Source organism: Erinaceus europaeus, chromosome 9 (assembly GCF_950295315.1).
Source record: "Erinaceus europaeus chromosome 9, mEriEur2.1, whole genome shotgun sequence".
Taxonomy (NCBI): domain Eukaryota; kingdom Metazoa; phylum Chordata; class Mammalia; order Eulipotyphla; family Erinaceidae; genus Erinaceus; species Erinaceus europaeus.
In genome coordinates, this window is record NC_080170.1 from 120,161,309 (window position 1) to 120,185,688 (window position 24,380).

Below are 24,380 nucleotides of genomic sequence, written 5' to 3' on the forward strand. Positions count from 1 at the left end.
GGAGGAAAGAGAAGGATTCTTCAGCTGACTCCAGGGAACTTTGTCACTGACCTGTGTTCTGAACCATGAGGCAGAGATGTTTGGCTAAGGAAGAGTTTCACAGGTTCTGAGAACAAAATAAGATGAAGCTAAACAAGAGGCAAACCGCCTAAGGGGCCCCAGAACCCTGAGCATTTGTAGGTGATGAAAATGTTCTGGGTCTGGCTGGGATGGCGGTCATGCAGGCCCGACGCTGAAGTGCTCATGTTCGACCATGTACTTTACACAGTGTATGTTTTATCCATAAGGGTTTCAAAGCTTTGATTATTCAGCTAGGCTTTATCTGCGCCAAAGTCACCTCCTTTTACATAGTGGGCACATCCTATCGAGATATTCTGCAGACGTGGCATTGACTTGTTATCCAAAGATGAATAATGACTAGTGAAAGTAAATGTATGGGCGGTGGGTAGAGAGCAGAATATTGACCAGTGAAAGTAAATGTAGGGTAGTGGGTAGAGAGCAGAATATCTTGATAGAATGCGCACACATGGGGGTCGGGCGGTGGCGCAGTGGGTTAAGCGCACGTGGCGCAAAGCGCAAGGACCGGCATAAGGCTCCTGGTTCGAGCCCCCCGGCTCCCCACCTGCAGGGGAGTCGCTTCACAGGCAGTGAAGTAGGTCTGCAGGTGTCTGTCTTTCTCTCCCCCTCTCTGTCTTCCCCTCCTCTCTCCATTTCTCTCTGTCCTATCCAACAATGAACAACATCAACAATGGCAATAATAATAACCACAACGAGGCTACAACAACAAGGGCAACAAAAGGGGGGAAAATGGCCTCCAGGAGTGGTGGATTCATGGTGCAGGCACCGAGCCCAGCAATAACCCTGGAGAGAAAAAAAAAAAAAAAGAATGTGCCCACATGTATAATGATCACTTTGGTGGAAAAGTGGCCCAGAGGGGCAGGATAGATAGCATAATTTTTACGCAAAGAGACTCTCATGCCTGAGGCTTCGAAGTCCCAGGTTCAATCCCCTGCACCACCATAAGCCAGAGCTAAGCAGTGCTCTGGTAAAAAAAAAAAAAAAAAAAAAAAAAGTAGGGAGTTGGGTGGTAGTGCAGTGGGTTAAGCATACGTGGCACAAAGCACAAGGACTCAGCCTAAGGATCCGGTTCGAGCCCCCAGCTCCCCACCTTGTAGGGGAGTTGCTTCACAAGCAGTGAAGCAGGTCTGCAGGTGTCTTTCTCTCCCCCTCTGTCTTCCCTCCTCTCTCCATTTCTCTTTGTCCTATCCAACAACGACAACATCGATAGCAACAACAACAATAAAACAAGGGCAAAAAAAGGGAATAAATAAATATTAAAAAGAAAAAAAAAGTAAATGCAGGGGGTCTGGGCGGTAGCCTACTGGGTTAAGCACACATAGTGCAAAGCACAAGGACCCACGCAAGGATCCTGGTTCGAGACCCTGGCTCCCCTGCAGGGAAGAAGCTTCACAAGTGCAACCCCCTTCTATCCCTCTCTATCTCCCCTTTCCCTCTTAATTTCTCTCTGTCCTCTCCAAAAAACTAAAGATACAAAAATGGCCGCAGGAGCAGTGGCTTGGTAGTGCTGGCACTGAGCCCCAGCAATAACCCTGGAGGTAAAACAGGGAGAAGAAGTTCCTGAAGTGTCTCCACTGCAGGTGGGGACAGTTCTTCTAATTTTTTTTTTTTTTTAGTGACTGATTGATTTTGATTTTTAATGGAAGAGAGATACAGATAGAAAGGTACAGAGCTCAGCTCTGGCTGATGGTGGTGCCAGAGGTTGAACTGGACCCTCAGAACTCCAGATCTGACAATCTTTTGTATGACCATTATGCTGTCTCCCCAGGCCTAGAGACAGCTCTCTAGAACAGCACACACTTTACCAGTGTGAGGACCCAAGTTCAAGCCCCCAGCACCACATGTTCAGCACAATGTTCAGGAGAAGCTGTGGAGTCTCTTGTTGACTGTCTCCCTCTCTTTCGCCATTTTCTTCTCTGTCTGAAGTTGCCAAAAATGGTGGAATCATATAGTACAAGCCCTCATCAGGCAACAAATAGTGAAAGTCTTATTACTATAAAATTCATTCCCCAGATACTAAACTACTCTAGTTTTAAAGGTAGATGATACATAGCTATTTCCTCACACTGACATGTGCAAAGTCATGACATCTGGGGGGGGGGGGCGGGCAGTAGTGTAACGGGTTAAGCACACCGCTGTGAAGCACAAGGTCCAGATCAAGGATCCCAGTTCGAGCCCCCGGCTCCCCACCTACAGAGGAGAAGCGGTGAAGCAGGTCTGCAGGTGTCTGTCTTTCTCTCCCCGTCTTCCCCTCCTCTCTCAATTTCTCTGTCCTATCCATGAACAATGACAGCAATAACAAGAACAAAGGCAACAAAAGGGAAAAAAATTAGCCTCCAGGAGCAGTGGATTTGTAGTACAGACACCAAGCCCCAGCAATAACCCTAGAGAAAAAAAAAAGTCATGACATTCTCACTCTTGGGGCATATGCTGGAGGGTCAGGGGTGGGTTAGAGCAGAGAAATATCAAATTCCTAAATAAATGCTAATTTTTATCTTTATTTGTTTATTGGATAGAGACAGTTAGAAATCAAGAGGGGGAGGTCTGGTGGTAGCACATCGGGTTAAGAGCACGTGGCGCAAAGTGCAAGGACCAGCGATCCCGGTTCGAGCTCCTGGCTCCCCACCTGCAGGGGGGGTCACTTCACAAGCGGTGAAGCAGGTCTGCAGGTGTCTGTCTTTCTCTCCCCCTCTCTGTCTTCCCCTCCTCTCTCCATTTCTCTCTGTCCTATCCAACAACGATGACATCATCAACAAAACAACAAGGGCAACAAAAGGGAATAAATTACTAGTTGGTTTGTCGTTGGATCCACAGTCTTACAGTACATTAAGCAGCAACTATTCCCATTAGTAAAGAAGCAAGTTATTTTCTTTCTTGGCCGGAACTCTACTGAGGCCGAGCTACTGGTGGTGCCAGGGATGGGACCAGCACTGAAGTGCTAATTACAGGGGGAGAGGGAGGCAGCTGAAGTATCCTGGGGAGAAACCAAGGAAGAAAAGCAAGCGGAACTGCTCAGCCTTCGCATAGCCATCATGCCCTGCAGCCATCGCGGTCAGCTGCTTTCTCTCCATCCCATCATCACCCAGGCACTCGCGCGCCCCGCCCCCCTGCCAACGCCAACACACACACACGCACACGCACACGCACACGCACACACACACACACACACCAGCTGCCCCCCAGATCTAGCCACACCCAGTAGAGCCCCTTTCCACACTGCAGCTGGAAGGGGGTGGTTGTTGCCCACCAAGGCTTGTGCCAGTGCAGATCCACGGCTCCCAGCTGACATTTTTGTTTTTTGTTTTGTTTTGTTTCAGGAGAGAGAGAGAGAGAGAGGAGAGACACCACAGTATCACTCCCTCATTCTTGAAGCTTCTAGTACTCTGATGCAGTGCTGGGGGCTCGAACCCAGGTCCTCGCACATGGCAAAGTGTAAGTTCCATTGGGTGAGTTACCTTCGGGCCCTGGAAAGACCTTTTTTCTGCGGGATGATCACTGGGGCTTGGCACCTGCTCTACAAATCCACGGCTCTCCCGTGGCCATTCCCTTCGTTTTTTTTGTGTTGTTTTTTTTTTTAGGCTAGAGAAATTAAGAGAAGAGGGGATGATAGAGAAGAGGCAGGTCCCAGGTCACGTGAAATAGCTCACTTGGACAGGGCACTGCTTTGCCATGTGCACGACCCAGGTTCGAGCCTGGCCCCCATGACGCCGAAGGAAGCTTTGGTGGTGGGTCTCTCACTCTCTGCCCTCTGTTCACAAATAAGTAAAGTCTTTAAAAATGGGCACTAAGAACCAGAGGGAGGGCCGGGGGGTGGCGCACCTGGTTGAGCACATAGCTACAATGCTCAAGGACTCAGGTTCGAGCCCCTGGTCCCCCGGCTGTAAGGGAAAAAAGCTTTGCAAATGGTGAAGCAGGGTTGCAGGTCTCTTTCCCTCTCTATCTTCACCTGCCCTCTCAATTTCTCTCCGTCTCTATCCAATAATAATGAATATAGAATTTAAAAAAAAAAAAGGAACCGGAGAGACAGCTCACTGTGCAGTGGGTCCGCACTGCCATGTGCACACCGAGCCCCAGCACCACATGGGAGGCGCTGTGGTGACGGAGGAAGCTCAAGCGTCTCCCCCTTTCTCTATCTCCATCTCTATCTTGAGCAGGGGAAAAAGGGTCCCACAGTGGCACCAGGTCCCGTTTCCACCATTCAGTAACAATAACCCTCGCTACTATGGTGATGATTTTAAAGGGAGATAAAGCCAAGGGGACAGGAAGGCTTGGGCAGCTGTGGCAAATGTTAAATCGCCGAATCTGCTGAACTCTTCAGACGGAAGCTTTCTGTAATAGGAAAAAATCAAAATAAGGCAGACTATGCTGACTTGCTGCTTCAGTGCAGGGTCTGCAACCCCCCCCAAGGCTGACTTGGCAGAATCGCGCTCCTCGCGCAACTCCCCTGCACACCCCAGCAGGGGCCCCGCTCGGCCACCGCTGTGTGCTGAGTGCTGAGTCCTCAGTACACCCCTCCTCCCCAGTGTCAGGCCCTTCTTCGGAAGCAAAAGCATTCAGGTGAGCTCCTAAGAATGCCTCCAGGAAGATTTTTTCTTTCTTTTTTTAATTTAATTTTTTTTTTTTTTTTACCAGAGCACTGCTCAGCTCTGGCTTAAGGTAGTGGGGGGGGGGGATTGAACCTGGGGCTTTAGAGCCTCAGGCATGAAAGTCTCTTTGCATAACCATTATGCTATGTACCCCTGCCCTCAAGGAAGATTTCAAAGACAGTAGCTTTTTGAAGTACCAAGGAGCCATGTTGGTTGGGGCTGAAAGCCAGGGCACAGTGGCTAGAGCACTGGACTTCCAAGATGAGGCCCTAAATTCAACCCCCAGCACTGCATATGCCAGAGTAGTGGGCCTCCTCTCCCTCTCTCTCCATATCTCTCTCTCTCTCTCTCTCTCTGTCTCTCCATCCCTACACCCAGCCTACACACAACCACTCCTACACCCAGGCCGCTTGCCAGCTGTGCCTACTTACCCGGCTCATTATCCACTCACTTACCACCAGCCACAATATCATCAATCAAGTGTGAGGATAGAATCAAACATATTCAGGCAGCCTCTTGTCAAAAAGCACCTCCATGGGGGCTGGACGGTAGCGCAGTGGGGTAAGCGCACGTGGCACAAAGCGCAAGGACCGGCGTTAAGGATCCCGGTTCGAGCCCCCGGCTCCCCACCTGCAGGGGAGTCGCTTCACAAGTGGTGAAGCAGGTCTGCAGGTGTCTGTCTTTCTCTCCCTCTCTGTCTTCCCCTCCTCTTTCCATTTCTCTCTGTCCTATCCAACAACAACAGCCATAACAACAATGACAACCACAAGGACAACAAATGGGAGAAATGTTCTCCAGGACTCCTAGTGCTGGCACCGAGCCCCAGTGATAACCTTGGAGGCAACAAAAGCACCTCCAGATATGGCGATTCAGTTAAAAAAAAAAAAAAGAAAAAAGAAAGGGGGACAGGGCGGTAACGCACCAGGTTAAGCACACAAAGTATGAAGCACAAGGATCCTGGTTCAAGCCCCAGCTCCCCACCTGCAGGGGAGTGGCTTCACAGGCAGTGAAGCAGGTCTGTAGGTGTCTGTCTTTCTCTCCCCCTGTCTTCTCCTCCCCTCTCTCTTTCTCTCTGTCCTATCCAACAACAGCAGCAACAACAGGAGAAAAAAGATGGCCTCCGGGAGCAGTGGATTCCTAGTGCAGGCACCGAGCCCCAGCGATAACCCTTGAGACAAAAAAAAAAAAAAAAAAAAAAGAAGAAAGAGAAGGTATGCAGGCTATAGGAAAGATCCAACGCAGGACAGCAAGGAGAATCCAGCTGTGCCCCAGAAAGGGCTGAGAGCCAGGCTGGGCTGGAGCATGACGCAGTGGGGTTCCAGCTGCCACGTGAGCAGTGAGCACGGTGAAAGCTGAGGACAGATGCCTGCGGATCTGGCCCAGATTCCTCTCTCCTCAGCTGAGGCTGGTTCTGCTCACCTCAAGGGCCCTGCAGCCCGCAGCAGCCTAGACACTGGGGAGTGAAGGACCTGTCACTCCCCTCCCGCTGGCTTCTGCTCTGACTTCTCTTGACCGCAGCAGGGCATAGGCAGCAAAGAAACAGAAAGTGGAGTCTGTTTTCCTTCCAGAACTCAGTCCACATGCACCCTGGTTCCTAGCACCCACTCACACTGCTGCCCTCTGACTTCTGGGGAAGGCCCCGAGTCTGTCACCTTCACCCGGGTGGCTTCACCTAGTAGTGACTGTGTTGTCCTTTCCTTACCCAGAAGGCCGGGATTGGGTTTATGATCATGAAACAATTTCTCGCCCACATTTAGAGAGCTCTGGCATTTTTCTAACGTGCCCAAGACCTTATCTGTGTATCATATCAAAATTTATTTCATGAGAACACGCCCACCCACCCCACCCCCCCATCAGGTTAGGAGTTTGCAGCTTGCTAGAAAAGATTAATTCACCACAGAAGAGATCCAAAAGGCCGAGAAACACATGAAAAAATGCTCCAAGTCTCTGATTGTCAGAGAAATGCAAATAAAGACAACAACGAGATATCACTTCACTCCTGTGAGACTGTCATACATCAGAAAAGGTAACAGCAGCAAATGCTGGAGAGGGTGTGGGCTCAAAGGAACCCTCCTGCACTGCTGGTGGGAATGTCAATTGGTCCAACCTCTGTGGAGAACAGTCTGGAGAAGTCTCAGAAGGCTAGTAATGGACCTACCCTATGACCCTGCAATTCCCCTCCTGGGGATATATCCTAAGGAACCCAACACATCCATCCAAAAAGATCTGTGTACACATATGTTCTTGGCAGCACAATTTGTAACAGCCAAAACCTGGAAGCAACCCAGGTGTCCAACAACAGATGAGTGGCTGAGCAAGTTGTGGTCTAGATACACAATGGAATACTACTCAGCTGTAAAAAATGGTGACTTCACCGTTTTCAGCCGATCTTGGATGGACCTTGAAAAAATCACGTTGAGTGAAATAAGACAGAAACAGAAGGATGAATATGGGATGATCTCACTCTCAGCCCGAAGTTGAAAAACAAGATTAGAAAAGAAAACACAAGTCGAACCTGAAATGGAATTGGAGTATTACACCAAAGTAAAAGACTCTGGGGTGGGTGGGGAGAATACAGGTCCATGAAAGATGATGAATGACATAGTGGGGGTTGTATTGTTAAATGGGAATCTGGGGAATGTTATGCATGTACAAACTATTGTATTTAGTGTTGAATGTAAAACATTAATTCCCCAATAAAGAAATAAATTATTTAAAAAAAAAGAAAAGAAAAAAGAAAAGATTAATCCCAAAGGTGTTCTGATTTAGTGTCCTGTGGGACATTAGCCAATTACACACAGCTCTGCAATTTGATTGTCATTCCTTTCTCCTATGGAACACACACACACACTTTTAGAATAGTTATTTATGGGCTGGGAAGATGGCATAATGGTTATGCAAAAAGACTTTCATGCCTGAGCTCCTAGATTCCAGGTTCAAACCCCAGTACCACAAGCCACAGCTGAGCAGTGCTGTGGTCTGTCTCTGTCTCTCGCTCATTAAAATAAAACTATAGAGGGGCCAAGCGGTGGCACACCTGGTTAAGTGCACACACTACAGTGTGCAAGGAGCCAGGTTCAAGCCCCTGGTCCCCACCTGCAGAGGGAAAGCTTCACAAGTGGTGAAGCAGGGTTGCAGGCGTCTCTCTGTCTCTCTTCATCTCTATCTCCCCCCCACAATTTCTCTCTGTCTCTATCCAATAATAAATAAATTTTAATTGATAAAATAAAACTATAAATAAAATATTTGAAAAAGAAGAAAACAGTTATTTACTAAAGGGGTAGGGAGTTGGCATAATGCTTGTGCAAAAATACTTTCATGCCTCAAGAAGCAAAGGTCCCAGGTTCAATCTCAACCACCACAAGCAGGACGTGTGCAACACACTGGTTATATTTCTTTTACATAAGATGGGGTTTTATATAAAATAGGGCTATGTTTATATTTACGTAAATATTTATATAAAATAGGACTGGGGAGATAGAATAATGGTTATGCAACAGACTTTTATACCTGAGGCTCTAAAGTCCCAGGTTCAATCCCCAGCACCACCATCAGCCAGAGCTGAGCAGGGCTCTAGCTTTCTGTATTAGTCTTTCATAAATGAATCATCTCTAGTGGTCCGGGTGGTGGCGCAGTGGATAAAGCATCGGACTCTCAAGCATGAGGTCCTGAGTTCAATCCCTGGCAGCACATGTACCAGAGTGATGTCTGGTTCTTCCTCTCTCTCCTTCTAACTTTCTCATTAATAAATAAAAATCTTTAAAAATAAATAATTAATTAATTAAATATATATAAAGTATGTAAAATATATGTATTAATAAGAAAAAGAGGGATTAATCTTTTCTAACAAACTGCAAACTGCTAACCTAATGGGGGTGGGGGGGTGGGCATGTTCCCATGAAATAAATTTTGATATGATACACAGATAAGGTCTTGGGCACGTTAGAAAAATGCCAGAGCTCTCTAAATGTGGACGAGAAATTGTTTCATGATCATAAACCCAATCCCGGCCTTCTGGGTAAGGAAAGGACAACACAGTCACTACTAGGTGAAGCCACCCGGGTGAAGGTGACAGACTCGGGGCCTTCCCCAGAAGTCAGAGGGCAGCAGTGTGAGTGGGTGCTAGGAACCAGGGTGCATGTGGACTGAGTTCTGGAAGGAAAACAGACTCCACTTTCTGTTTCTTTGCTGCCTATGCCCTGCTGCGGTCAAGAGAAGTCAGAGCAGAAGCCGGCGGGAGGGGAGTGACAGGTCCACTGCACCAACTCCTGGTTACAAATATGTGTGTTTGCTTGTTTACCAGAGTACTGCGCAGCTCTGGCTTATGGTGGTGCTGAGGACTGAACCTGGGACCTTAGAAACTCAGGCATGAAGGCTGTTTGCATACAGCTATTATGCTATCTCCCCTACACACAACTATTTCTTTTTTAATTTTCATTCTTTTCTTTTTTTAAAATATTTATTTATTCCCTTTTGTTGCCCTTATTGTTTCATTGTTGTTGTTATTGATGTCATCATTGTTGGATAGGACAGAGAGACATGGAGAGAGGAGGGGAAGACAGGGGGAGAGAAAGACAGACACCTGTAGACCTGCTTCACCGCCTATGAAGCGACCCCCATGCAGGTGGGGAGCCGGGGGCTCGAACTGGGATCCTTATGCCGGTCCTTGCGCTTTGCGCCATGTGCGCTTAACCTGCTGCGCTACCACCCGACTCCCCACACAACTATTTCTTAAATCCTCTTAGAACTGGTTCTTTGTGGCATTCTCAATCACAGAGAAGACTATGAAAAATGCTATTTTTATGAGGACGTTTTACTTTGAAACTCTTTGTTCAAAAATATTCACTCAGAAGTCCAAGAGGTGGTGCAGGGGCTAGAGTACTGGACTTACAACCAGGAGGTTCCAAGGCCGGTCCCTAGAATGTCCCAGAACAGTGCTCTGGTTCCCTTTCTTTGGCTCTTTTTCTGTCCGGTTCTGAATTTGACTCTGGAGTAGACATCCTGGGTAAATCATAAATAGACTTCTGTTTTAGCATTTTATTTATTTCTGTATTAGGTAAAGACAGCATTTGAGAGGGAAGGGAAGATAAGGAGCCAGGCAGAGAGGCCTGCAGCACTGCTTCACCACTTGTGATGCTGCCCCGTGGGGGCTAGAACCTGGGTGCACATTGCTACATGTGCGCTCAACGGGGTGCACCCCACCCGGTCCTCTTGGTGTATGTGTACTGGTCATTTTTAAAAGCAAGAGAAGGGGGAGTAAAAATAGCATTTTTCATAGTCTTCTTTGTTATTGAGAATGCCACAAAGAACCGGTTCTAAGAGGATTTAAGAAATAGTTGTGTGGGGAGTCGGGTGGTAACGCAGCGGGTTAAGCGCACGTAGCGCAAAGCGCAGGGACTGGCACAAGGATCCCTGATCGAGCCCCCGGCTCCCCACCTGCAGGGGAGTCGCTTCACAGGCGGTGAAGCAGGTCTGCAGGTGTCTATCTTTCTCTCCTCCTCTCTGTCTTCCCCTCTCCATTTCTCTCTGTCCTACCTAACAATAACATCAACAACAACAATAATAACTACAACAACAATGAAAAACAATAAGGGCAACAAAAAGGGAAAAGTAAATATAAAAAAAAAAAGCAAGAGAAGGTTTAAGCAATGAAAAAGAGAGGTGGGGGGGGGGGAGGTGTGTTTCACCTGTACAGCACACACATTACCATGAGTGAGGACCTGAGTTCGAGACTCTTGGGTGAAGGGTAGATAGCATAATGGTTATGCAAACAGACTCTCATGCCTGAGGCACCAAAGTCCCAGGTTCAGTCCCCACACCACCATAAGCCAGAGCTGAACAGTGCTCTGGTTAATAAATAAATAAATAAATAAAATAAATTTTAAAAACCTGAGTTCAAGACTCTGGCCAGCACACAGGAGCTCCTGCCAAGAGGGAAACTTTACATGTGGAGAAGCAGTCTGTCTCCGTGTCTCTCACCCTCTATCTAGAGGAAAAAAGAGAAAAAAAAAAAAAGAAAGCCAACAGGAACAGTGGGACCATGCAGACATTGAGCCCCTGGGACCAACTTCGTGGAGCGGGGAAAGTAGAGCAGAGGAAGGGCACCTCTGGGGGGAAAAAGATGCGAATACTTTGTTTCTTAGTGCGGTGATGGATTAAAAAAAAAAAAAAAAAGATAAGCAACCCAGGTGTCCAACAGCAGATGAGTGGCTGAGCAAGTTGTGGTCTAGATACACAATGGAATACTACTCAGCTGTAAAAAATGGTGACTTCACCGTTTTCAGCCGATCTTGGATGGACCTTGAAAAAATCATGTTGAGTGAAATAAGTCAGAAACAGAAGGATGAATACGGGATGATCTCACTCTCAGGCCGAAGTTGAAAAACAAGATCAGAAAAGAAAACACAAGTCGAACCTGAAATGGAATTGGAGTATTGCACCAAAGTAAAAGACTCTGGGGTGGGTGGGTGGTTGGGGAGAATACAGGTCCATGAAAGATGATGAATGACATAGTGGGGGTTGTATTGTTAAATGGGAATCTGGGGAATGTTATGCATGTACAAACTATTGTATTTACTGTTGAATGTAAAACATTAATTCCCCAATAAAGAAATTATTTAAAAAAAAAGATATGGTGTGTGTGTGTGTGTTAGATTTTAAAATAAAAGAGATTTGCTTAAAATGAGTACAAGGCAGCCCGGGAGGTGGCACAGTGGATAAAACATGAAGACCCAGGAGTCAGGCGGTAGTGCAGTGGGTTAAGCACAGGTGGCACAAAGCACAAACACCTGTGTAAGGATCCCAGTTCGAGTCCCCCGCTCCCCACCTGCAGGGGGACACTTCATAAGCGGTGAAGCAGGTCTGCAGGTGTCTATCTTTCTCTCCCCCTCTCTGTCTTCCCCTCCTCTCTCCAGTTCTCTCTGTCCTATCCAACAATGATGACAACAATAAAACAACAAGGGCCGCAAAAGGGAATAAATAAATAAATATAAAACAAAACAAAAACATGAAGACTCAAGCATGTTGTCCTGGACTCAATCTCCAGCACCAAATATACCAGAGCAATACTCTGGTTCTCCCTCTCCCTCCCCCTCCCCCTCCCCCTCCCCCTCCCCCTCTCCCTCTCCCTCTCTCTTCCTCGGCTTGTTACAGGTGGATGTTCATGGGGATTCACGGGGATTACCCGAGAATGGCATTACACCAAATATGCCCCTTCATTTCCTGGAGGTCCTGGCTACTCCTTGTCACATGTTAAGCAAATGGTAATGTGTCAGCTTGGTGAAGTGGCACAAAGTTAGCAAACGCACCCTGGGTTCCACCGGCTCCTCAGCAGTGCATGCTCCCCTCTTGAAAAATAAAGACACTCAAAGGCTACAAAATATTACACACTGATCATATACAACAGATTAACTCCTGCATTTAAATCATAAAATTCCTTTCAACCTATATTCAAACAAAAAGTCCCTGGTGAAAAGGGAACTAAAACTGCACCGAAGCACCACAATCTGCTTTGAGCGTGGCCCTGAAAATGGACACCCCCACACACACCCCACTGCCAAAAGAAGCTCCGTGCAGCGAAGCCTTCAAGGACTAAATTCCCATAAAGAATCAGAATGTTCACCAGTCCAAGAGGACAGATAAGAGGACAGATATGTCAGCGCAGTGCGTATGACAAGGGCGCGCTCTCACGGATTTTACAGAGGAGGCAGGTCATAGGTTGGATACCGGAACCGGACTGTGCCCTACACAGCAAGATAGTTCACTGGGATAGTGCAATGCTCAGTCCTGTGGGCGACCCAGGTTCAAGCCTAGCCCCCACTGCATCAAAGCAAGCACTGGTGCTGTGTTCTATCTCTCTGTCTTCCTCCCCCAACACACACATACACACACACCCTGATATCATTCTAAGTCAGTCATCCACTGGTTATAATCTTGCCTCCTATGAAGATGCAAAAGATGGAAAGTGAAGAAATAAGTGTTTCTAACTTTTGCTTGATGTACACTTCTGTGTCGGTGTGTGTGTTTGTTTTTACCTGACTGCCTTCTATAATGCTGGGGGGGAATATGACCTGAAAATGCACATGGGTGTGGAAAGGTGCAAAGAAAGATAAAAGAATGTAATTATATTTTTAAATATTTTATTTACTTGATTTTAATGAGAGAGGGAAGTACAGAGAGAAAAGATCAGAGCACTGCTCAGCTCAGGTTTACGGAAATTGAACCTGGGACCTCAGGGCTTCAGGCATGAAAAGTCTTTTGCAGAACCAATATGCTAACTCCCCAACCTCTCTCTCTCTCTCTCTGCAGAGCACTGCTCAGTTCTGGCTTTTTTTTTTTTTAACTTGATTGCCTTCTGTAATGTTGGGGGGGGCAGGAAAATTGCACCCTGGAAATACATATATGTGTGGAAAGGTGCAAATAAAGATAAAAGAATAAGTGGTCTGGAAGATGGCTCAGTGGATAAAGCACTGAACTCTCAAGCATGAGGTCCTGAGTTCAAGCCCCAGAAGCACGTGTACCGGGGTGATATCTGGTTCTTTCCCTCTCCTCCTATCTTTCTCATTAATAAACAAAACCTTTAAAAAAAAAAAAAAGGGGGGGGAGCTGGGCGGTAGCACAGTGGGTTAAGCGCAGGAGGCACAAAGCGCAAGGACCGGCGTAGGGATCCCGGTTTGAGCCCCCGGCTCCCCACCTGCAAGGGGGTCCCTTCACAGGCGGTGAAGCAGGTCTGCAGGTGTCTATCCTTCTCTCCCCTTCTGTCTTCCCCTCCTCTCTCCATTTTTCTCTGTCCTATCCAACGACATAAATTTAAAAAATTAAATTTAATTTAAAAAAAAGAATAAGGTAACTCTTTAATAATGTATTTATTGTGTTATTTATTGATTGATTTATTCCCTTTGTTGCTCTTGTTGTTTTATTGTTGTAGTTATTATTGTTGTTACTGCTGTCATTGTTGGATAGGACAGAGAGAAATGGAGAGAGGAGGGAAAGACAGAGGGGGGAGAGAAAGATAGACACCTGCAGACCTGCTTCACCGCCTGTGAAGTGACCCCCCCCTGCAGGTGGGGAGCCAGGGGCTCGATAATTTTTTTTTTTAACCAGTGCACAGTTCAGCTCTGGTTTGTGGTGGTACAGGGAATTGAACTTGGGACCTGGGAGCCTCAGGCATGTGAATCTGCTTGAATAGTCATTATGGTATCTCCTCTGCCCTTTTTAAATTTATATTTGTTTGTTTATTTATTTATTTTTGCCAGAGCACTACTCAGCTCTGGCTTACGGTGACATGGTTCAAGCCCCCAGCCCCCACCTGCAGGGGGCTAAGCCTCATGAGCGGTGAAGCAGGTCTGCAGGTGTCTCTCTTTTCCTCTCTCCCTTTTCTATCTACTCTTCCCTCCCACTCTCAATTTCTCGCTGCCCTATCAAAATTAATGAATTATTTTTTATATTTATTTATTCCCTGTTGTTGTCCTTGTTGTTTTATTGTTATAGTTATTATTGATGTCGTTGTTGTTGGGTAGGACAGAGAGAAATGGAGAGAGGAGGGGGAAGACAGAGAGGGGGATTGAAAGACAGACACCTGCAGACCTGCTTCACCACCTGTGAAGCGACTCCCCTGCAGGTGGGGAGCCGGGGGCTCGAACCGGGATCCTTAGGCCGGTCCCCGCGCTTGGCGCCACGTGCGCTTAACCCGCTGCGCCACCGCCCGACTCCCTGAATTAATTATTTTTTAAAAGGTGACAGACAGACAGACAGACAGACAGCTCAGCTCTCTGGCTGATGGAGCCTCCGGGGATGGAACCTGGGACCCTGGAGTCTCAGGCAGGAGAGTGACTGGTGGACAGCCGCGGCCCCCCCTCCCCATTTAATCTTTAAATCAAGAACCTGGGGGTGCGGTCGGGGGGGCTCAGAAGTCTACACGGTGGGTTGGTCCCCCAACCGCGACGTCACGCTGCAGGCCCCCGCCCCCGGGGATGCTCTGCTCCCCCCGCCCCAAAGAAATCACGTCGATGTTTACAAATGAAGAATTACACCCCCCCAAAAAAAAAAAAAAAAGGAAAACGTCTTTCTCGCCCTGCACGACCTCCAGCCTCGCCCCCCACCCCGATTTTGGGGTGCACAGCACACGAGTCCCGGAAGCGCCCACACGCCCCGGCAGCGCGCAGTCACGGCCGCAGTCACGGTCGACGGGGACGCTGCCCACCAGGCCCCCCCGAGCGCAGACGGGGCCGCCCCGGGCGCCACCGCAAGCCCCCGCTTCACCCGCCGGGCCGCCTATCCGCGACCCCCGGAGACGTGCCCGGCGGGGCTCACACTCACCGGCTTCCCCGACGCCCACGCCGGCCGGGCGCGCGCAGCAGGAGGAGGAGGGGGCGGCGGCGGCGCAGTGGCCGGTCGGCGTCCTCCGCTGCCCGTCAGCTCCCCGAGCCGCTGGCTGCGAGAGTCCCGGGCGCAGCGCGGGGCGGGGCGGGGCGGGGCGGGGCGGGGCGCTGTGCGCACCTGAGCAGCCAATGAGCGCGCAGCAAGTGGCCGGGCGGAGGCGTGGCGCAAGGCCAGGGGGCGGGCCAAGATTAGGGGGCGGGGCGCGGTTGGGGGTGGCGCCCTGGGGGAGGGGCTAACGCGTCAGCTAATGCGGGGCGCCGTGGGCAGCTCAGCAGCCAATCGGCTCGGCCAGGGGCGAGGTGGAACACGTGGGCCGGCGGGACGCGACGTGGAAGTGGGACTCAAGGGGCGGGGCGAATGCGTCAGGGGGCGGGGTGGTTGGATGGGGCGGGGCCGCGGGGGCGGGGGCGGGGCCTCTGCTCCAGGGCTTTGAGGAGCAGGTGGCTGGACTCACCTTTATGTATCTATTTTTTTAATTTTTTTAATATAATTTATTTATTTATTGGGGAATTAATGTTTTACATTCAACAGTAAATACAATAGTTTGTACATGCATAACATTCCCCAGATTCCCATTTAACAATACACCCCCCACTATGTCATTCATCATCTTTCATGGACCTGTATTCTCCCCACCCGCCCACCCACCCCAGAGTCTTTTACTTTGGTGCAATACCAAAAAAAAAAAAAAAGAAACAGTGCACTGCTGGCTTATGGTGGTGTGGGGAATTGAACCTGGGACCTTGGGGCCTCAGGCATCAGAATCTGTTTGCATAACCATTATGCTATCTACCCCATCCTATTATATTGTTAAAATTAATTTATTTATCGGGACCAAGCGGTGGTGCACCTGGGTGAGTGTACACTTCCATTCGCAAGGACTCAGGCTCTGGCCCTAGGTCCCCACCTGCAAAGAAATTTCTTCACCAGCAGAGAAGTAGTGCTCATAGTGTCTGTCTCTCTCCCACTCTGTCTACACCTCCCCTCTCAATTTCTCTCTGTCTCTATCCAAATAAATATAAAAATGAATAAATAAATACTCTAAAATATTTATTTATTTACCAGGGAAAAGAAAGCATGACTTCAACACCTAAACTACATGTTTCTTTTTAAAAATTTTTTTACTATCTTTATTTAATGGATAGAGACAGCCAGAAGTCGAGAGGGAAGGGGGAGAGAGAGAGATTGAGAGACCTGCAGCCCTGCTTCTCCACTCATGACTCACGAAGCTTTCCCCCTGCAGGTGGGGGCCCAGGGCTTGAACCCGGGTTCTTGTGCATTGGCACAGGTGCACTCAGCCAGATGCAACACCACCTGGCCCCCGTACTTCTCAGTTTCTAGCAGAATATATTCGACACCATGTACTATGGTGGTGGTGGGGGGGAGACTGCAAATTCAGGATTATCAGTGGGAATCTAAAAAGCTTTTTCCAGTGAGAGAGAGTTCAACAGATAGAGTGCATGCCTTATCCTCCGTGGGGTTGAGGTTCAAGCTCTGGCATTCCATAGGATCGTCTGTGGTTCTACTGCTGTATCCTTTGTCCCTCTGTATGTGTCTGTTTCTTTTTATATAGAATGTATTTTGGGTAGAGACTGAGAGAAATTGAGAGGGCAGGAAGATAGACAGACACCAGCAGCCCTGCTTCAGCACTTATGAAGCTTCCCCCTGCAGGTACAGACCAGGGGCTTCTTGAACCAGGGTCCTTGTGCAATGTAATATATGTTCTCAATGAGGTGCATCATCACTGGCCCCTATCTGAATGAAAAATCGGCTCAGAGGGGCAGGGGTACATAGCATAACGGTTATGTTAAGAGACTCTCATGCCAGAGGCTCCAAAGTGCCAGGTTCAAAACCCCTGCACCACCATAAGTCCAAGCTGAGCAGTGCTCTGGTAAAAAAATAAAAAATAAAAAATAAAAAAAAGCAGGCCAGAGAAGGGAAACTGCATGCGCAGGAGTCCTTAGTTCTACACTTGCCCCAGAAAAGATGAAATAAAAGGTTTTTATGACTGGACTTATCACAAAATAGCCTCCTCCTATAAGCCTCTTACTCTTTTTTTTAATAGTTTTGTCTTTTTTAAAATGTTTTAAATACTTATTTAATCCCTTTTGTTGCCCTTGTTGTATTATTGTTGTAATCGTTGTTGGATAGGATAGAGAGAAATGGAGAGAGGAGGGGAAGACAGAGAGGGGGAGAGAAAGACAGACACCTGCAGACCTGCTTCACCGCCTGTGAAGTGACCCCCTGCAGGTGGGGAGCCAGGGGCTCGAACCGGGATCCTTAAGCCTGTCCTTGTGCTTTACGCTATGTGTGCTTAACCCACTGCACTACTGCCTGACTCCTGATTAAATAGTTTTAAAACTAATTTTTAATTTTTTTAAATTTTATTTATTGGATAGAGACAGCCAGAAATCGAGAGGGAAGGGGGTGGTAGAGAAGGGAAAGAGAGAGAGCTTTCCCTGTGCCGGTGGGGACCAAGGGGCTTGAACCCCAGTCCTTGTGCACTGCAGTGTGTGTGTGTGCCACCACCTAACCTCCGCAATTCACCACAATTCAAAATCTAATGCTCAGGACACAGCCCAAGATTACTCAAAATAAGGAAGGAAGGAAGGAAGGAAGGAAGGAAGGAAGGAAGGAAGGAAGGAAGGAGAAGGAAAGAAGGAAGATAGGAAAGATGCAGGAAGGGAAGGAAGAAGAGAGGAAAGTACATTCAGGGAGTTGGGCGGTAGCACAGCGGATTAAGCGCATGTGGCACAAAGCGCAGGGACCAGCATAAGGCTCCGGGTTCCAACGCCCGCTCCCCACCCGCAAGGGGTTCGCTTCACAGGTGGTTTAGCAGGTCTGCAGGTGTCTGTCTTTCTCTCCCCCTTTCTGTCTTCCCCTCCTCTCTCCATTTCTCTCTGTCCTATCCAACAACAACGACAACAATAACAACGACAATAAAATACAACAAGGGCAACAAAAGGGAAAATAAATAAATAATTTTTTAAAATAGTAAAAAATATTTTTAAAAAAGAGAGAAAACTACATTCAAGAGCGAAGTGACTGGATCCAGTGTGGTCCTGAGAGACTCACATGGAAGACAAGGCTTTTAAAATGATATGGCTATCCCCCAAAACTGAGACGTTGGGCCAGGTCATGGCGCAGTGGGTGAAGCACTGGAGGGCTGGAGTTGACCCCTGCAATTTCATATGCCAGAGTGACTTCTGGTTCTCTCCACCACCAGCAGCACCACCAGCACCCTTTTAATAAGATTTTCTTAAGTGAAGAGAAGTAAACCAAGTGGGGGAAGTCGTGTGGTAGCGCAGCAGCTTAAGCGAACGTGGCACAAAGCGCAAGGACCGGCAAAAGGATCCTGGTTCGAGCCCCCGGCTACCCACCTGGAGGGAAGTCATTTTACAGGCTGTGAAGCAGGTCTGCAGGGGTCTATCTTTCTCTCCCCCTCTGTCTTCCCCTCCTCTCTCCATTTCTCTCTGTCCTATCTAACAATGACAACATCAATCACAATAACAATAATAACTACAACAACAGTGAAAAACAACAAGAGCAACAAAAGGGAAAATAATTGTTTTAAAAACTGCAACAAAAGGGAAATACATAAAATATATAATAAGTAAATAAATAAAAACAAGTGGGAACTAACTAAAGACTTCATGAAATAAAAATGACCTAAAAAAGAAAATATATAGGGGCCAAGTGGTGGCGCGCCTGGTTAAGCGCACACACTATATAGTGAGCAAGGACCTGGGTTTAAGCCCCTGGTCCCCACCTACAGGGGGAAAGCTTCAGGAGTGGTGAAGCAGGGCTGCAGGTGTCTCTGTCTCTCTCCATCTCTACCTCCTCTTCCCCTCAATTTCTCTCTGTCTCTATCCAATAATAAATAAAGTTTTTTTAAAAAGAAATATATATATATATTTTTTTCTTATGAGAAAGAGAGACAGAGAGAACCAGAGCATCATTCAGGCACATGAGTTGCTGGGATCAAACTTGACCTCTGGCCTGCTGGTCAATGCTTGATCCACTGTACTCCCTCCTGGGCCATAACAGGATGTCCTTCTTTTATTATTGTAATAAGAGATACAACAGGGATTTTTTTTTTATGAGTTGCAAGACCATTTTCATGAAACTAGAAGATTCGGTTTTACTAGCATGCCAAACATCATTGCAATACTATTCAGACTCCTAAAAGGCTTTTTTTTTTTTTTTTTAGAAACAGGGAGACAGGAAAACAGAGGCAGAGAGGGAAAGAGACCACAGCACTGAGATTCCCTTCAATGCTGTGCAGACTGCGCTCAAACCTGGAGCACGTGGATGGCAAAGCTGTACTGTCCAAGTGAGCTATTTCACCAGCCCCTTAATAGGCATTTTGTTTGTTAGTTTTCAGGGTTATCGCTGGTGCCTGGCGCCTGCACTACAAATTCACTGCTCAGATGGCCATCTCTTCGATTTTTTGGATAGGACAGAGAGAAATTGAGGTGGGGGAAGATAGAAAGGGAGAGACACCCCCACACCCATGGACATCTAATTTTTGACAAAGGTGCCCAGACTATTAAATGGAGAAAGATGAGTCTCTTCAACAAATGGTGTTGGAAAAATGGGTTGAAACATGCAAGAATGAAACTGAATCACTATATTTCAACAAATACAAAAGTAAATTCCAAGTGGATCCAGGACTTGGATGTTAGACCAGAAACTATCAGATACTTAGAGGAAAATATTGGCAGAACTCTTTTCTGCATAAATTTTAAAGACATCTTCAGTGAAATGTATCCAATTACAGAAGACTAAGGCGAGCATAAACCTATGGGACTAACAGATGAGTGGCTGAGCAAGTTGTGGTATATATACACAATGGAATACTACTCAGCTGTAAAAAATGGTGACTTCACCGTTTTCAGCCGATCTTGGATGGACCTTGAAAAAATCATGTTGAGTGAAATAAGTCAGAAACAGAAGGATGAATATGGGATGATCTCACTCTCAGGCCGAAGTTGAAAAACAAGATCAGAAAAGAAAACACAAGTCAAACCTGAAATGGAATTGGAGTATTACACCAAAGTAAAAGACTCTGGGGTGGGAGGGTGGGTGGGGAGAATACAGGTCCATGAAAAATGATGAATGAAATAGTGGGGTGGTATTGCTAAATGGGAATCTGGGGAATGTTATGCATGTAAAAAAAAAAAAAAAAAAAGAAGTAGAAACGCAAAGCAGAAATTGACTGAGTTTGGAGTATGGCACCAAAGTAAGAAAGCAGAAGTACACTAGAGTTTGCAGTGAGTACCTCCCTAATACTTCCTCTCCACTTTTCCAAGCTTTGGGTCCATGATTGCTCAACAATTTGTTTGGCTTTGTATGTTAACTCTCTTTTCAGTCACCAGGTTCCAGGTGTCATCAGGATGCCGGCCAGACTTCCCTGGATTGAAGACACCACCAATGTGTCCTGGAGCTCAACTTCCCCAGAGATCCATCCTACTAGGGAAAGAGAGAGGCAGACTGGGAGTATGGACCGACCAGTCAACGCCCATGTTCAGCGAGGAAGCAATTACAGAAGCCAGACCTTCTACCTTCTGCAACCCTCAATGACCCTGGGTCCATGCTCCCAGAGGGATAGAGAATGGGAAAGCTATCGGGGGAGGGGGTGGGATATGGAGATTGGGCGGTGGGAATTGTGTGGAGTTGTACCCCTCCTACCCTATGGTTTTGTTAATTAATCCTTTCTTTAATAAAAAAAAATTAAAAATAAAAAAAATAATAAAAAAAAAAAAAAGAAAAGAAAACACAAGTCGAACCTGAAATGGAATTGGCGTATTACACCAAAGTAAAAGACTCTGGGGTGGGCGGGTGGGTGGTTGGGGAGAATACAGGTCCATGAAAGATGATGAATGACATAGTGGGGGTTATATTTTTAAATGGGAATCTGGGGAATGTTATGCATGTATAAACTATTGTATTTACTGTTGAATGTAAAACATTAATTCCCCAATAAAGAAATAAATTATAAAAAAAAAAACCTATGGGACTACATCAAATTAAAAAGCTTCTGCACAGCTAAAGAAACTACTACCCAAACCAAGAGACCCCTCACAGAATGGGAGAAGATCTTTACATGCTATACATCAGACAAGAGGCTAATAACCAAAATATATAAAGAGCTTGCCGAACTCAACAATAAGAAAACAAATAACCCTATCCAAGAATGGAGAGAGGACATGGTCAGAATATTCACCACAGAAGAGATCCAAAAGGCCAAGAAACACATGAAAAAATGCTCCAAGTCTCTGATTGTCAGAGAAATGCAAATAAAGACAACAATAAGATACCACTTCACTCCTGTGAGAATGTCATACATCAGAAAAGGTAGCAGCAACAAATGCTGGAGAGAGTGTGGGGTCAAAGGAACCCTCCTACACTGCTGGTGGGAATGTCAATTGGTCCAAGCTCTGTGGAGAATAGTCTGGAGAACTCTCAGAAGGCTAGAAACGGACCTACCCTATGATCCTGCAATTCCTCTCCTGGGGATATATCCTAAGGAACCCAACACACCCATCCAAAAAGATCTGTGTACACATATGTTCTTAGCAACACAATTTGTAATAGCCAAAACTTGGAAGCAGCCCAGGTGCCCAACAACAGATGAGTGGCTGAGCAAGTTGTGGTCTATATACACAATGGAATACTACTCAGCCATCAGAAATAGTGATTTCACTGTTTTCAGCCCATCTTGGATGGAGCTTGAAGAACTCATGGTATGTGAAATAAGTCAGAAACAGAAGGATGAATATGGGATGATCTCACTCTCAGGCAGAAGTTGAAAAACAAGATCAGAAGAGAAAACACAAATAGAACCTGAACTGGAGTTGGTGTATTGCACCAAAGTAAAAGACTGTGGGGTGGGGGTGGGGGGGGGGAGAATACAGGTCCAAAAAGGATGACAGAGGACCTAGTGGGGGCTGTATTGTTATATGGAAAACTGAGAAATGTTACGTACAAACTATTGTATTTACTGTCAACTGTAAAACATTAATCCCCCAATAAAGAAATGTAAAAAAAAAAAAAAAAGGGAGAGAGAAAGATAGATACTTGCAAACTTGCTTCACCACTTACTAAGCAACCTCCCTGCAGGTGGGGAGCAGCTTAATCTGGTGTGCCACAGCCCAGCCCTGGGCTTTGTTTCTTTTCATTAATGTACTTTTTACACATACATACACACACACACACACACACACACACACACACACACACACACACACACTTTATGAGTGATACAGAGAGAGAAAGAGACCAGAGCACTGCAAAGCAATGCAGGCAACCTACCAGTAAATTATCTTCTGGTCCCCTTACATAACCTCTCATGTTCTAGACACCAAAGTTCTCCGGTTCAGTTCCCAGCAGCACCATAAGCCAGAGCTGAGCAGTGGCTCTGATAAAAGGGGGAGGGGGCTGAGCAGAAAAAAGAAGAAAAAATCTGTGGCACAGGACTGACATCAATCAAAAGGATAAAAAAATTTCACTTAGGTGATCAGCCAAAAATATGATTATTATCACTATTTATTATTCATGCAAGAGACTACTAAAAAATTGCTAAAGGTAACTTTATTAATTGACTTCATCAATCTAGACAGCATCAGAAGACACAATGTGTTGAATTTAAGAATTGATGAGGGTTTATGAGAACCTGAGCTTCTCATCATCTGACATTAAAAAAACTTTTCCTTCACAGATGGCGCTGAAACACGACCACATACATCTAATCCCTATTTTCATGAGGTTTGTGAAATCATGACTTTCTAAAACATCATGGAACCGTTCCTCTTATTGTAAAGTTCTCTTTAATACAGCTCACAATTTTACTAAGAGTAAAAATTTTTTTAAATATTTATTTCCTTTTGTTGCCCTTGTTGTTTTATTATTGTAGTTATTATTGTTATTTGTGTCGTTGTTGGATAGGACAGAGAAATGGAGAGGAGGGAAGACAGAGAGGGGGAGAGAGAGAAAGACACCTGCAGACCTGCTTCACCACCTGTGAAGAGACTCCCCTACAGGTGGGGAGCCGGGGCTCAAACCGGGATCCTTGCGCTTTGCGCCATGTGCGCTTAACTTGCTGCGCTACCGTCGAACTCCCTAAGAGTAAAATTTTACCATATCATTATAGAAGTCAACTCATTCAATGAGAGAATCCTGCATTATCCCAACTATGCCCATCATGTAAACAGAGAGACTTACAACTTATTTTTGAAGACCTTGTTCTATCACCTTTTAAAAAATAAATTGTTTTTTGGGTAAGTCAGGTCTTCTGAAATCAGAGGGGCAACAACAATCTCATGGATGTGAATAGGTTGTCATTTTTAAAAAGTGCAATTTGGCACAAGATGACCACATTTTTTATGACAAGAGAATTTCCAAGACAGGAAAAGATGGATCCCCAAGACAGCAAATAGAGTGTCATAGTGCTGAAAAAGTCCTAGGTGAGTGTCAGTAGATTTACAGAAACCTAACGTTTCAACTCTGATTAAAAACCAAGCCAAGGGGGAGTCGGGCTGTAGCGCAGTGGGTTAAGCGCAGGTGGCGCAAAGTACAAGGACCGGCATAAGGATCCCGGTTCGAACCCCCGGCTCCCCACCTGCAGGGGAGTGGCTTCACAGGCGGTGAAGCAGGTCTGCAGGTGTCTATCTTTCTCTCCTCCTCTCTGTCTTCCCCTCCTCTCTCCATTTCTCTCTGTCCTATCCAACAACGATGACAACAACAATAATAACTACAACAATAAAACAACAAGGGCAACAAAAGGGAATAAATAAAATAAAATAAAATAAATAAAAAATAAAAATAAATAAAAAAACCAAGCCAAGGGAGTTGGGCTGTAGCGCAGCAGGTTAAGCGCAGGTGGCACCAAGCACAAGGACCGGCATAAGGATCCCGGTTCGAACCCCGGCTCCCCACCTGCAGGGGAGGCGGTGAAGCAGGTGGTGAAGCAGGTCTGCAGGTGTCTGTCTTTCTCTCCTCCTCTCTGTCTTCCCCTCCTCTCTCCATTTCTCTCTGTCCTATCCAACAATGACAACAACAATAATAACTACAACAATAAAACAACAAGGGCAACAAAAGGGAATAAATAAATAAAAAATAAATATTTTTTTAAAAAACCAAGCCAAAAGTGAAAGTGTAAGTTTCCACTGAGTGCAAACATCTCTCTCTTTTTCTCATTTGTATTAGATAGAAGAGAGAGAAGAAGGGGAAAGACAGACAGACAGATAAAAAGACAGATAGACAGACAGACACCTGCAGAAGTGCTTCACTACCCAAGAGGCATCACCCCTGCAGGTGGGGAGCAGGGGCTCAAAT

The 24,380-nt window shown here is 46.4% G+C and overlaps 1 protein-coding gene across 4 annotated transcripts in view; it reads right to left on the reverse strand.

The window, feature by feature from the left end:
- Positions 1 to 24,380, reverse strand: part of TMEM50B (transmembrane protein 50B) — a 55,961-nt gene that overhangs the window by 25,488 nt on the left and 6,093 nt on the right. Inside the window, exon 1 of one of the 4 annotated variants that reach the window (XM_007519712.3) lies at positions 14,982 to 15,120. The exons of 1 other annotated variant lie outside the window; for it this stretch is intronic. The gene's annotated coding sequence lies outside the window, so the exon portion shown is untranslated. Of the gene's footprint in view, positions 1 to 3,533; positions 3,677 to 10,553; positions 10,640 to 14,981; positions 15,121 to 24,380 lie in introns of those variants that run through there. 2 more of the 4 variants (XM_060198656.1, XM_060198655.1) reach the window with 2 other exon arrangements.